Genomic DNA, 13,137 nt, shown 5'->3' on the forward strand with positions numbered 1-13,137 from the left:
CTGTGTAGAACCATAGCACTTTGCTAAAGGCTTGGTATTAGGCTGAATCCACATACTATAAGGCTTGTCCTAGTGCCTGAAATGTCCTGCTGCCTCTCTGGCTGGCAGGTCTGGCCAGGACAAAATTGCTCTCTATGCACTTGGCCAGCTGCTATAAAAAGGAAATGATGCTGTGCCAGGCTTGGCAGGAGACATCTCCCTCTCCTTGCCCCAGTAGTTCTGAGGAGGACATCAACTGTGTGCTTTGCATTTCCCTTCTGGCTGCTGCACAGATGAACAAAAGGAAAGTGGGAGCCAGCCATGCTGCTCCTGCTGCTGGTCTGGGTAGGGCCATGCAGTGACTTGCCCATCATAATTCAGAGGCAGAAGGTGGCAATCCCAGGGGTGTTGTTCAGCCACTAAGAGCTGATTTATTTTCTCCCCAGACTGGAGAACAGATATGGAAGAATGTGTGGGGTTGCAGGTCCTCCCAGGACCTAGGGGCATAGCTCAATTTCTATTTGGAATCCAATCCCATCCCTGTGCCACCAGGCTATGGCTTCTGTCGCTGTAGCCATGAGAGAAGACTTGGCAAGGCCTTATTTACCCTTTCTCCAAATGAGTTAAACTTTTCAACCTTTAAGGCCACACTCCAAAAGCCATTTACTTTCCTAGATCAGGTGCCATTCTGGCAATTGTACAGATACTGTATTTTTACCTGCTGAATTAGAAGTGAGGCTTGTAGTTGGGTGAAGAAGATTAGTTGCACTTGTTATTTTTCACAATGAACACTTAGGAGCATGTATATGTGCAGCCTAGGAGAGGCTCTCCTAACCATGGACTGAGCATGTGCTGGATCAGATGGCAATTAAAAGTCCATGGCCTTAGGGAGTCACAAACTACTTGCAGAATGTCTCACAGACATCTTCTCCCATGGGGAAATGTTGCAGTCTTCAGTTTTATTGGCTTCTTTAAGCCCCAGACTCTTTAAAACTGGATGTTAGCATAGCCCCATAGCTCTGGGATAACAAGTGCTGAGGCACCATGCAGATGTTGGGGTCTTTACCTCTTCAAGCACAACTGCTCATCTTGTTTGCACAGCTTCTTTCTCCAGTCTTTCCTCTCTGTCCAACAAAGGTTGGAGGGATAGAGGAACTCTAATGAGGCATTTTACCACCCCAAACAGGGTTGCTCCTTGCCATGACCTGCGGAGCCTGACTCTCCAGTCCCACACTACCTGTCTCACCCCTTCCCCCAGGGATCATGCAGCAGTTTCAGGTGCTCTCAGCTTCACAGCAAAGCTTCTCCAATTTCCTTGTTATTTTTTCTCTGTCTTTATTTATGAAAGTGGTGTGCCAAAACACTATTCCCCTCATTGCCACGCCTTTTCTCTCTGTTTTGTTTCCTGTCAGGTGTTTTGCTCTGACACACCAAGTAAAGATACAAAACCTGAGGTGGGAACATCTGGCCCTCCTGTAGAGCGTTGTCAAGTTTAGAAGTTCCTAGATATAAAATCGGCTTTTTCTCCCCTCTTCATGGGACCTTGCTGTGGGATGTTTAGGGCTTCCTGCCGTGGCCCCCAGGGTGGCCAGCAGCCCCCAGCTGGGACTTCGCTCTCTCCAACACAATTACAGTCTGAAAATGTTTAAAGGCAGTTTCTTTTGAGTGAGCCACATGCTTCAAATTGTTATGTGGTTAACCACTGAGAACAAACCCCCACACAAATACCTAAGGATCAACTTGCTCAAGCCAGGGTGGTAGATGTGGGGGCACAAGAGGAGAGGGGAGACTTCCTCATTTTACTTTTGATGAGAAGAAAATAGAGTCATCTTCTGACTTCCCTAAAGTGCCAGCAGCCGCCGCGTCACAGTGCGTGCTGGGTGATGCCGTTTGCACAGTTGTTTGCTGATGAAAGGAGCCTTGTTCAGCAGCCATGGCCATGCACACCATGGGCCACATCCTCTGCTGGTGTAAAACAGCTCCTCTGGTGAATAGGAACTGAAAATGCAACCCCCTCTCCCTGTGTGATGTGCAAGTGCCAAGCTGGGGGAAGATTTCTGTGCTTTGACATTGCCCTATCCCATGTCCCTTAACTCTTATAAAAGCTGAATACTTTTCTGCTGACTCACAGAGACAGATGGATTTTGTTAACTCCAGTCGAGATAGAGGAAGATGCACTAAAAGCACCACTTGGTGGGGCTGAACCCAGCTTTGGGGTTCAGGGGGAGACTGAGCAAGGAGCTTCACATCTCCCCCTGTTCAGCATGGATGGAGCTGGGCTCCCGGGTGCCACATGGGAGGAGTGATGTGTGGTCTAGGCTGAGCCTGCTGCTAATCAGTGTCTGAAATAATGACCCAGGCTGTCATTCCATTCCCCTCCTTGTGCCCTCTCTGGAGCTCTGCAGATCCCCGAAACCCAAGAAAGAGAATTGGAGCCAACAGCAATAGAAACACCCCAAAAGAATCACAGAAATCAAATCCCCTTGGTAATTGCATTGCGTCTGCTTAAATCTTAAGTTACAGAGGATTTTAGTGAAGTAAATTAACTTCCCATTGCTCGTTTCCTTGTATTTTTGAAGATTATGAAACTATTGAGGAGCAAATTGTCTTCCAAACTCATGAAGAGAGTTTCCAATCATGACTGGCATGGCTTTTCATGTAGTGCTCCTAAAAGTGGACCCAAGTGGAGACAGAGATAATTATTTTGCCATGGACCAACTTTAAGATCCATCTTAACTTTATTTTCATTTCTAAAATGGCCAATTAAGGGCTCACAGCGTGGCTATGATAGTCTTGAGGGGGAAGATGCAATCCAAACGTGATATGCTTTCTCAGATATGTAAAAAAATTGAATTCATTGCTTTTTGAGGAAAACTGTGTGAAAATGAAGGGTTAAATTTTTTTTGATGTGGGGGACGTTTTTGGTGAAAGTGATTTAGTTCCTCTGGTCCACCTATCATCTGAGCAGTGAAACATCACTCTGCTTATGAAGTTAGCTCTGCAGGACTCTGTACCTGTCAAAATTATTTATCCATACTTGCCAACAACAGCAAGAAAGGCAGGAGGACTGGCAGTCGTGATGGTGAGTGAGTTGGACACATGGAGTGAGGGCGCATGAGTTGAACCTCCTCACTGATGCAGAAACAGAAAATGAGTGAAAGAACATTAAAGCACGAAGTCTCTAATCTTAGAGAGTTTAATGGTGCAATTTGTTACCAAAAAAAAGAAGAATTTGCAGAATTTCTTCATGGGCAACTGAGTAGGTAGGTCCTGGTGGCCAGTTAGTCCTCGTGATGCTGAAGGTTCAGGAGTAAATGCCAGCAGAAGGAGCTGCTGGGGGACATTGGCACATTGACATTATTGACCATGGGATTGGGAATATTGCATTTAGACAACTAAAAATTAATGTGATAATCCCTAATTAAGGAACTGTCAAGGAACTACTGAGAGCTTAGTATTGTCATATGAAAATATATAAAAAATTTTCAGTCTAAATCCACTTAATCCTATGTGAGGACTACTAAAAAAAAAAAAAAGAGAGAGGGGGGCAGGCAGAGAATTCAGGTTTATAAAAAGAAACCCGTACACAATGAGCTGAAGGTTGTGCTTCTGCACTTCCTGCTCTGGGTGTGAGCAGAAGAGGAAATACCAAAATACCACCAGGAAAACTATTCCCACAGCATTCCCAACCTGGCTGAAACCAGAGAAGTTCTGACAGCCCTGCAAAAAGGGGGCAAAAATCCCATAAGTGACCTAGTCTCAAGTATCTTGCTCATAGGAAGGCCAACAAAATTTCCAAATCCAGGAGATTTGGGTAGACCTAGATGAGTCTTTATACCTCCCCTGACGTCTCATCTGTACTTTCTGCAGTTCACAGATCGTTGATGACATTTGACTTTTCTGCCAGCTTTGAGAGGAGCACATTTCTGTTACAGTCAGTTTGATCATGTCCATGATCACAGACCATCAAATTGCATGGTAACTGCAGGGCAGGGCACCATGGTCCAGTCTAACTCAGGTGAGGGGTTCCTTGACCCCCCTTTCATTTTTTGACAGTCAACCCACTAGAATGAGAGTACATCCTACATACACAGCAAGAACTGACCTTTCAATGCATAAAATGCCACCAAGTTCAGGGTTGCCCCATGTCAGGAATTAAAACTAAATTCCTGGAGGTTCCCAGGCAGACAAGGCATTAGTTTGGTCTGGCTCCTCCAGAAAACATTCCACTTTAAGCAAAGAAAACCTTGAAGATGAGCAGCGGGATCATGTTCAAAGGGTTGTACAGATAGCTGGCACACCAGGCTGTTTAAAACCTCAAATCTGAAAGCTCTGCAAAGAGCTGGGAAAATGGCTCTTTTCCTTTATGGGTATAAGAAGGAAAGTATTCTGTCCTACTAAATCCCCCAAAATTTAAATATCAGTCTCTTGTTTGGCATGCAATGTTGTACACTAGAATTCAGGACTTATTCAATAGACTAAGAAAAACAGTAAAATTGCTAAAAAAAAGGAAAATTGCTATAAAAAGCTGGGTTTCCTATAGATGTTTCCCTACATCTAAGCAAGTCCTAAAACAAGATTTTCCCCTACAATTAGAGAGTCAAATCCCTGGACTGGCTCCAATGAGCAGCTTAGGAATGTTCAGCACAACCACAGCCTCCAGCCATGGGACAGAGCAAAAGTTGCAACAGTGATGATGCTTTATCTTCCACAACTTACTCCAGCAATACTTCCATGGATGCCAGTAATGAAATCTGTTTCAGAGGCCTGAAAGGAAGATTTTTTTCTTTTCAAATTCTGAGTCACTGATTTTGAGACTGGTCAACTCATTGCTTTTGTGACTGTGGTTTAGCTAAAACCACCTAAGGCTGACAATGTCATAACGAACTCTAACATCCAAAAACGAAGCTAAAACCTCAGCTAAGCCCCATGTCTGAATGCGGCTTTCCAGTTCATTCAGAGCAGCATAGCACTCAGCATTTTCCCTCCAATAACAGAAAGCCCCTTTCTGGCCTCCCGGAACTGCTGCATGCAATACACTGCTGCTCCTACTGCAAACTTATTTAAGAGACAATAGGGCAAATAGTTGGCACACAGATTCTTCTTAAAACTTAAATCTAGATCCACAATAAAATGTAAAAGGCCAAGGAAACATGCAAAGATAATCAGAAAATGTGAATTTTTTTTTTTTTTTTTTAATTTTCGCTGAGAGTGAGACATAACAATTTACAATGTGGGCCCCATTCTGCAAGCCCTTTCTTACATGAGCTCTTTTTTAAAGTCACTGAGGTTGTTTACGTGAGTAAAAGTTTCTTAGGTGAGAAAGGACTCACAGAATCTGGCCTTACACATTTTGCTACAAAGTTAACTAGGCATTATCTGGGCTGCGGAGCAGTGCGTGTATTTTCAGGATCGGAAAATGGACTTCAGCTGGTTTATTTGGAAAAAGTTCTGACTTCAGCTTCACCCATCTGCTTTGCTCAGCTTGCTCCGCAGCCACATTGAATGGACGGGCTCAGCCTTTGTCCCTGTCTCTGAGCTGCTCCTCGCCAGCCACGCTCAGCCCCCACGCGCTGTAACTCACCAGGACGTGTGCAGTCTGAATTCCCATTCCAGATTTGGTCCTCAAGCCTAAGGCCATTATTCCATCTCAGACTAAAACATATTCTCCCATGGGCAGCTGAAAAAGAGCATGTTTCTTCAGGTTTTCTTGCCACAAAATGATAAAAATAAAGTGAAATAAAATAATAAGAATAATAATAAAAAGGAAATCCAATGTACGGCAATCCTCAGAGTTGTTGAGTCTAAGAGTGTTGATCAGCATCCATAAGTGTCCTGACCGGTGAGGAGACACAGGCACTACAACTGGAAAGAGAGCAGGAAGGAAAACCAACCATGTGAGCAAAGTTTAAAAAAAAAGGGGGGTGGGGTGGGGGGAAGAGAGAGAGAGAAAAAGGTCTGCTCAGTGGACAGCACTTGGGCTGATAGCAGGGATTTCAGGAAATCCAAACACTCAGACAGGAAATCTGAACACTGGATAAACATGCCATAATCTCCACAGATACAGTTAACAGGCAGCGTCCCTGTTAACCCATTGCCTGCCCACGGCTGAAATCAGATCTGCGACATGAGGCGCCTGGAAACACGAGCTGCCCGCGGGGCTCCGCAGCCTGAGCGCTCCCAAGTCGGAGCAGCAGCCCTGCGTTCAGCCCTGCCCTCGCCTTTTTTAACTCCATTGATTTCTACATAGAGCTGCTTTAGTGGAAAGGTGCATCATTTTCCTCCTCTGAGAAGGAGATGCACCCTGAGCCCGGCAGCAACCCGCCCGAACTCCTACGCGCAGCTGACTCTGGATACCTGGTGGTCCTGAGGCAGTTGTTCCTGTTCTTTGTCCACTTCTCTTTTGCTCTAACTCAAGATTTGTAAGGCTGTCTGTGGAATATTTCCCATATATTGTGAGATATTTGATGGTTTACTCCAGGCTGGTACAGTGGGGACCCCCTGCTTCCTCCCCTAGAAATAGGACAGGCTACTTAAAGTAGCAGAGGAGTTTGGAGATTCCTTTATGCCATTTTGTCAAGGAATCTAGTTCTATGGCAGAGGGACTGGAACTAGATAATCTTTAAGGACTCTTCCAACCCAAACTATCCTATGATTCTATGAATTGAGGAACAAATTCTGCAGTCCCTAGCAAAGTTAGGATGAAGCCTGTTTGATTGGTTATTTTCAGAATATACATTTTGCTCTTTGTGTCTTGTGGTTAGCTCGTCATCATAAAAATATCACTTTTAGACTTCTTAATTTATTTCTTTTTATATGATCTACCTTGGTTACACTATTAATGTAAAGCTCTTAGCTAGTGACAAAGGCAAGGAGAAGCAATAATATTGCATAGAGCTGACCCCTTACCCCATAGATGTAATTAATAAAGTGAAGTTTACATAAGAATTGCCAAATTTAAATTCATAGTATTACAAGCACACATACACACAGAGTTAAGACTCTGTATGTTTGCAGAATGGGGACTTCACTGTATTTTCTGGAGGAAGACAGTTCACTGCTTCTGTGCTTTCCAGAGGTTATAGACTCCTAAGGCAAGGTCCCACTTTCAAAAATGCTTCCTCTCTCTGAAAATTGACTTTTTCGGATAGTCCTGCCTAATGCATGTTAGGAAGAAAACATAGTGTCTTTAGATTTTCTGATTCTCCTAAGACTTCATAGAAATAAAAAAAAAAAAAAAAAAAGGATAAAAATTAGTCCCTTGAATTTCACTTGCTGGTGGAAGTAATTAGGCACAGGGGTAATATCCACTGACTGGTGCCCTCGCTTAAGGCATTGGCAATTATCTCATCTGAAATGGCCCTAATGTGAGTCCCACATGCAATATTGACCTCTATCATTATATTAAGTTTCCTGCTAGGTACAAATAGGAGCACTATAGGAAAAGGCTTCTTTCAGCTCCTTCTACTACTTGCAGCATGTTTCTGCTTATTATTTCAAAGACAGAAGCTCTGGCAAACCAGCAACCAGCATTAGTTGCAGCATACCCTGGAAGTGGCCAGGCTCAGACATGATGCTTGGACTATGGAGTTAGGTTATACCTGGCAGCAGAACTGGGGTGGGAAATGGGGCTTTGGGGGCATCCCTTCATCAGGAACTCTCATCTGGTCTCCAGCCTACTTCTGACTCAAAAAAAATTTTTCAAGTTGGGTCCTCATGTTCCCAGTCATTCTCCTACTACTGTTTGGAAAGCATGGGGCTGGTGATGGGGGTCAGTCCCTGTGAGATTGATTGGAGCACTGGTGGCTGTATCTGTGCAAAGAGCTGGTGGAACAAATACTTGACTTTAGAGGCATGAAGTCATCTTCCTTGCCCAGCACGTGCTACATGAAACAAGGACCAAATGGTTGCTTGATGATGTCAGGAAGGAACTGGTGGAAAACCAGGGAAAAGTTAAAACATGTTGGGGTTGAACTTTTTTTCTTTTTTTTCTTGTTCCATGTGCTTTGCCAGTGAGCTATTTCAGTTATTCAGGATTTTTTTTTCCGTAGAAGTTCTTCTGTTGTCATAGTATTTTTCACCTTCTCTTTTCTTGTATTTTCCCCTCAGTGCCACACTTTCCAGTAGGAAAGCAAAACATAGAGAAAAGATATAAAGTGCAGCCTTTTCAGTATAATTGGACAGAAATAAAAAAAAAAAAAATAGAAAATAGGCATAAAACTTCAAAATATGCATTTTGACCAAAAAAAAGGCCTTTTAAGATTGAGAGACTTTTCATTTGAAAATGTTCAAGCAGCTCTAGAAAAAAAAGGAGCTGGGGGAAGTGGGATATAATTTATTACCACTAACATCTGCTGTAAATCAGTTAGGTGTAGGCAAACATTCCCTACCAGGGCAGAGTGAGGTCAAGGTGAGAGAGGATAAAGTAATAATTAAAAAGACTAGTGTCCTCCAGCTACCTTCAGTAGGCTGTAAGCAGAAGAGCAAGTGCTTTCTGCAAAACTGGGGTTCTGTGTAGAATCATTTCAAAGGAGTGTGGGGGGAATCATTTATATTCAATGGAAAGCCATCAGTTTAGAACACATCTCCAACAATTTCTGGAAAGAATCACAAAAAAAAAAAGTTCCTGTTTTTTCAGTTAAAAAATAAGTAGAAAAAATGTTGTGCTTATTGTGAAAAGTTTAATTTTATGAGACATTTGTGTTGAAAAACTCTACAAAAAGATGTTATTGTCCGTCTTGGTAAAAAGGGAGAACAGGGACAGCATGGTAGGGAAAATAATGAAGCTGACAATAATAAACTTTACAGAAACATTCCAGCAGATATGGGGTAGAAAGAAATTTTGAAATTCAGGCAAGCAGAGTTATCAAAGCTAAAGAGTGAATAAAGACTCCTGGAAGGGAACAGCAGCTGCAAAAAATCCCCCATCACCTTAGGAAAAAAAAGGCCAGTGGCCTTGCTCATTACAGATGTGAAGATGCTTGCTTTTAAATTGGGAAAAACCCTCGACCACATCCACCCTTGATGTACCTGCAGCAGCTGGGCTTTCTGATCAATTACTCTATATCCCCAGGATGTAGCTTTGTGTATTCCTAGAGCTGATGACAAAATTGTCACTTCTTCCATAAAGAACTCTATGGCTACTGAATTAAGACAAGTCAGTTCATCAAAGATTAAAAGGGTTTAGATATGCATGTGAAAGATAAAGCACATGAAATAATTATTGAGATCATGAACAAAATGCTCAAGAAAATTATCTTCAACCTATGAAGCCCCAAGCTCTGTTACTTTTCATGTTTCAATTACAAGCCCTATCATTATAATAGTTAGGAATTTTTTTTCATTATAGATTGGAAAGAAAGATCAGTTCTTTCACGCCCTACTTATTGGATTTGGAGAAGATTTCAACAGAATAAATAAAACATTTGGAGAAAGAGATTGCAGGTCCCAGTTTTGTCTTTCTCCACCCTTCAGTCACCTGGAGGCCTTACATCCTCAAAAAAAATGTCTTAATATATTGACATGAAACTAATGTATTTTCCCTTTAGAGCTTGGCCAGCCCTGTGTCTCAACCATTGCAGACTTTTCTCTCTCTAGCTACCAGAAACTGGATGCCAGAGAAATACTGTGACACACTAAACCACGTTCCCTAATCACACTGTGACTCCATCTGGATTTACTACAGCATATACTAAAACTTTGCAAGCATTAGAGAAATTAGTAGAAAACACAGTCCAAAGGGATTTCATAAACACTGACACAACTTACCATAAACAGTATTTTTCTTGAAAACTTCAGTAATTAACTTGTTTAGAGACCTCTTGCTGCACTACAAAACATATCTCTTTGTGCACTGGCTTTCAATTTTAACATTTCCTTGGAGATCCCTGCCACTTTTATTACTAGTCCTGCTCCTTCCTAAATGAGTAGGCAAGGAAATTTACTTTTGAGATCAGCATCCCTGCTGGCAATGTTGCACTAGGAAAAGCACCAAGCCCCCTCCATCCAGCAAACCATGTGCTCTGGCATTACACAAAAAACATTGTCACTTTCCCCACTTTTCATTCAGTGAAATACTGCAGAAGCTGTGTTCTAATAGGTTTAACAAGATGTTTGTACATTTATTAAGCAAATAGCACCTCTTGATGTTATGAAAAGGTCCAGGCATTAGAAACTGCCTTGACAAGAAGCGCTTGACCCTTAGTGGTACCTACAGGCTGCACTAATGCACAGTAGGCTGTGCATGCCTCATTTTTAACTGGTTTTAGTTTTCTTTCCTGAAATAATAAAAAACCCCAAACCCTGAAGCATTTCCTTTTTTGCCTCTCCTTCATTGTTCCTTGGTACAATGGCAAAAATGGGGAGTATTTTCATAGTCTTTCCCTCCCTCCCATTTTCTTTCCAATGCTACATGTGAAGGGAGGAAACCAAAGACATATACAAATAATTGTTTTACCAGCTCTGCTCAAAAAATGCTGTGTATAAATACACAGTATAGGGTACTAAAGAAAGCAGATGTCAAGTATTGAGGTGCCCATAGTGTCAGAGTAGCTACTGGCTTCATCTTTTCCCAAAGATATGTGGACAGTCCAGACAGTATTGAGACACAACTAGAAGTTGAATTATGTTCCACAGACCCAAGTTGCAATAAAAATGTTGTGTGGAGAAATCTGACTCTCTCTACATTATTCTGTGTAGGTTTCCAGGATGTCAGTTGTGCTGAAATGGCTGGGTTGGAAGGACACCTTGGACATGTGAGTGTCAAACCAGGCTTATTCTCCAATTGTCACTAAAGTTTTCCTTGAATTCCTTTTAAAAAATGGTTGAAAAAGATGCCTTCTCAATGTGGTGCCACTGGTTTGTTACAGAAAACTTAAATGACAAACAGAAGTCAAGAATTCCAGACATTAACAAACAGTATGACAAACCCCAGTTATCACCAGATTTGTTTAGAAATTAGAGGATTTTTTTGAAAAAGAGACATAAGCTTCTCGTGGTCTGGGGCTTTGGAAGTCGTATCAGCAATTATTTTAAGCTATTTTTACAAATGAAGACTAAATGTATGCATAAAAATTAGTGCTATATTTCTTGTTAATCCCTTATCACAAGGAGCTGATCATTTGAAAGTATGGATGAGTGCCATGAGACTTGTCATAGACATGTGAGAGTCAACACTGTTATAAATGCTGCAAGCATCACATGCTCTAAGCACTGAATATTTGGATGCAACATAGGCTGTGAGCATGAGTTGTTAGCCTGGAGAGCTTTAGAGTGGTCCAGAAAATTAAAGGCCATTGGGAACATAATGTTGTTTCTATTTGTATTCACAGCTTTTGGAAATAGGTGATGGTCATCATGGAAACAGGCCTACAAAGAGAAAGATAAACTCAAAGGCTTTTTTTTTTTCTATTATTGAAATTGATTAGGAGTTTAGATTTTTATGCTCATGCATATGCATGTGTGGGTGTCATCAAAATCCAAACCCTAGAATGCTGATGAGGAAACAGGACTGAGAAACAAAGCCAAAGGGTAAAATAGAAGTCTGCTGTGTTATGGCCCCGATGTATGTAGATGAGAAGGAGATGGCCCAGCAGAAGGTTGGGATTGCTGCAGAAAGATGAATTTTACAGGGAGAAAACCAGGGCAGTGTGGGTGGTGGGGTGGCCTCTGTTAGACCCAGTGAGTCAGAAAGTGCTGTATCCCATGCTTAGGAGGGCTGCAGTGCCTGTCCTGTGCTACCAATGCACCAGAAGCCAGCACCAGAGAGGTTTGTAGGGAGAAATAGTGATTAGAGAAGAGACTTGCTATTGCCACAGAGACTGCAGCACTTCCTCAAAGAAGGAATGGGCTCTGCAGATGTCTCATTTCCATATTTCTCCTCATCACATCACTGTTCTGGCTTACACTCTGGTTATAGGCTTCTCTTTGGGAAAAGCTCCTTCATCTCTTGTGGGAGGTGGTGGCTGCCTTCATCCCACTCTCACTTGCTGTGAATCCCTCTGCAAGTGTTCACCAGTTGAAACACTCGATCTCTCATTTATGCTCTGCCATGTTACCATTGGAGGTTTCAAACACAGCATCTGAGGTCTACAAAGCACATCCATGGAGGGAGATCATGCAACACCATGCATTAATTAATCCCCTTTCTGAATGACTTTTCTTGGGCTAAATATCCTGCATTCCTACCTTGTAATTCAGCATACACTGCCTCACCAGCTTAGTACTTCAGGAGGAGGTATCCACATTCCCCAATGTTCAGGGCAACCACAAAGTAATGCTGGTGTGGTTCTCTTCATGCAAACAAGGAATTGCGACTTTTCCTCTTGTGGAGGTCAAATGAGAGATCTGCTAGTCAATCTTTGGTTACTCAGTGACTAAAGGCCAGAAGTTTATAACCTATTCCTAACACCTTAACACGTTCTGACCAGACTTCCTGCTGCCTGGGGCTCAGACCACACTCTGCCCCAGTGGCTTGCCCCTTCTGATCACATCTAGTCCTAGGAGGCAGATTAAATTGTTAATGAAGTTTTGTTAAGCAGGTTCATGGATAGTGTTCATGGATAATAATAAGTTCAAGCTCTTATGCTGGCCTTGGTCAAATCACCCAAACTTCACTTAAAGTGACAAATAGAAGGGCACAGCCAAGCTGCTGTATAGTTGTTTTTTATCTTAAATCCAGCTTCTTTATCCCTGAAGCAGGATAAAAGGATGTGCAGTAACCCTGCTCCACTGCACTCAAACATTGCCCTGTACCTTCTGCTTAGACAAGGCACAGCCTGGGTCTCTCTGGCTACACCTCTTACCTTGATGAACTGTGCCTCAGGCTGGTGTCCATTTTCTCATTAGGTGTTTTATGTTGGCTATGTTTGCAAGGTCTGTAAGGTCTGCATCTCAATTTCCAGGTCTGTGCCTGAATTTTCTCTGTATGGTGAGCCCATGGGCTTTCTCAGATTGAATCCTGAGTGAAAGCCAATGTCTAATTGATGCAGATGATCAATAGAATAGGATTTTTCAGTGGGAAGGGACCTAAAATGTTCATCCAGTCCAACTGCCTGACCACTTCAGGGCTGACCAAGTGTGTTGTTGAGGGCATGCCCTTATACCTCTTAAGCATTGACAGGCTTGGGGTGTTGACCACCCCTCTTGGAAGATTGTTCC

The 13,137-nt window shown here is 42.5% G+C and overlaps 1 protein-coding gene across 1 annotated transcript in view; it reads right to left on the reverse strand.

The window, feature by feature from the left end:
- Positions 1 to 5,844, reverse strand: part of ASAP1 (ArfGAP with SH3 domain, ankyrin repeat and PH domain 1) — a 141,316-nt gene extending 135,472 nt beyond the window's left edge. The window contains exon 1 of the mRNA XM_059867184.1: positions 5,564 to 5,844. The gene's annotated coding sequence lies outside the window, so the exon portion shown is untranslated. The remainder of the gene's footprint in view (positions 1 to 5,563) is intronic.
- Between the last annotated feature and the right edge of the window lie 7,293 nt (positions 5,845 to 13,137).

The sequence above is a fragment of the Haemorhous mexicanus genome, chromosome 1, assembly GCF_027477595.1.
Source record: "Haemorhous mexicanus isolate bHaeMex1 chromosome 1, bHaeMex1.pri, whole genome shotgun sequence".
Lineage (NCBI taxonomy): Eukaryota > Metazoa > Chordata > Aves > Passeriformes > Fringillidae > Haemorhous > Haemorhous mexicanus.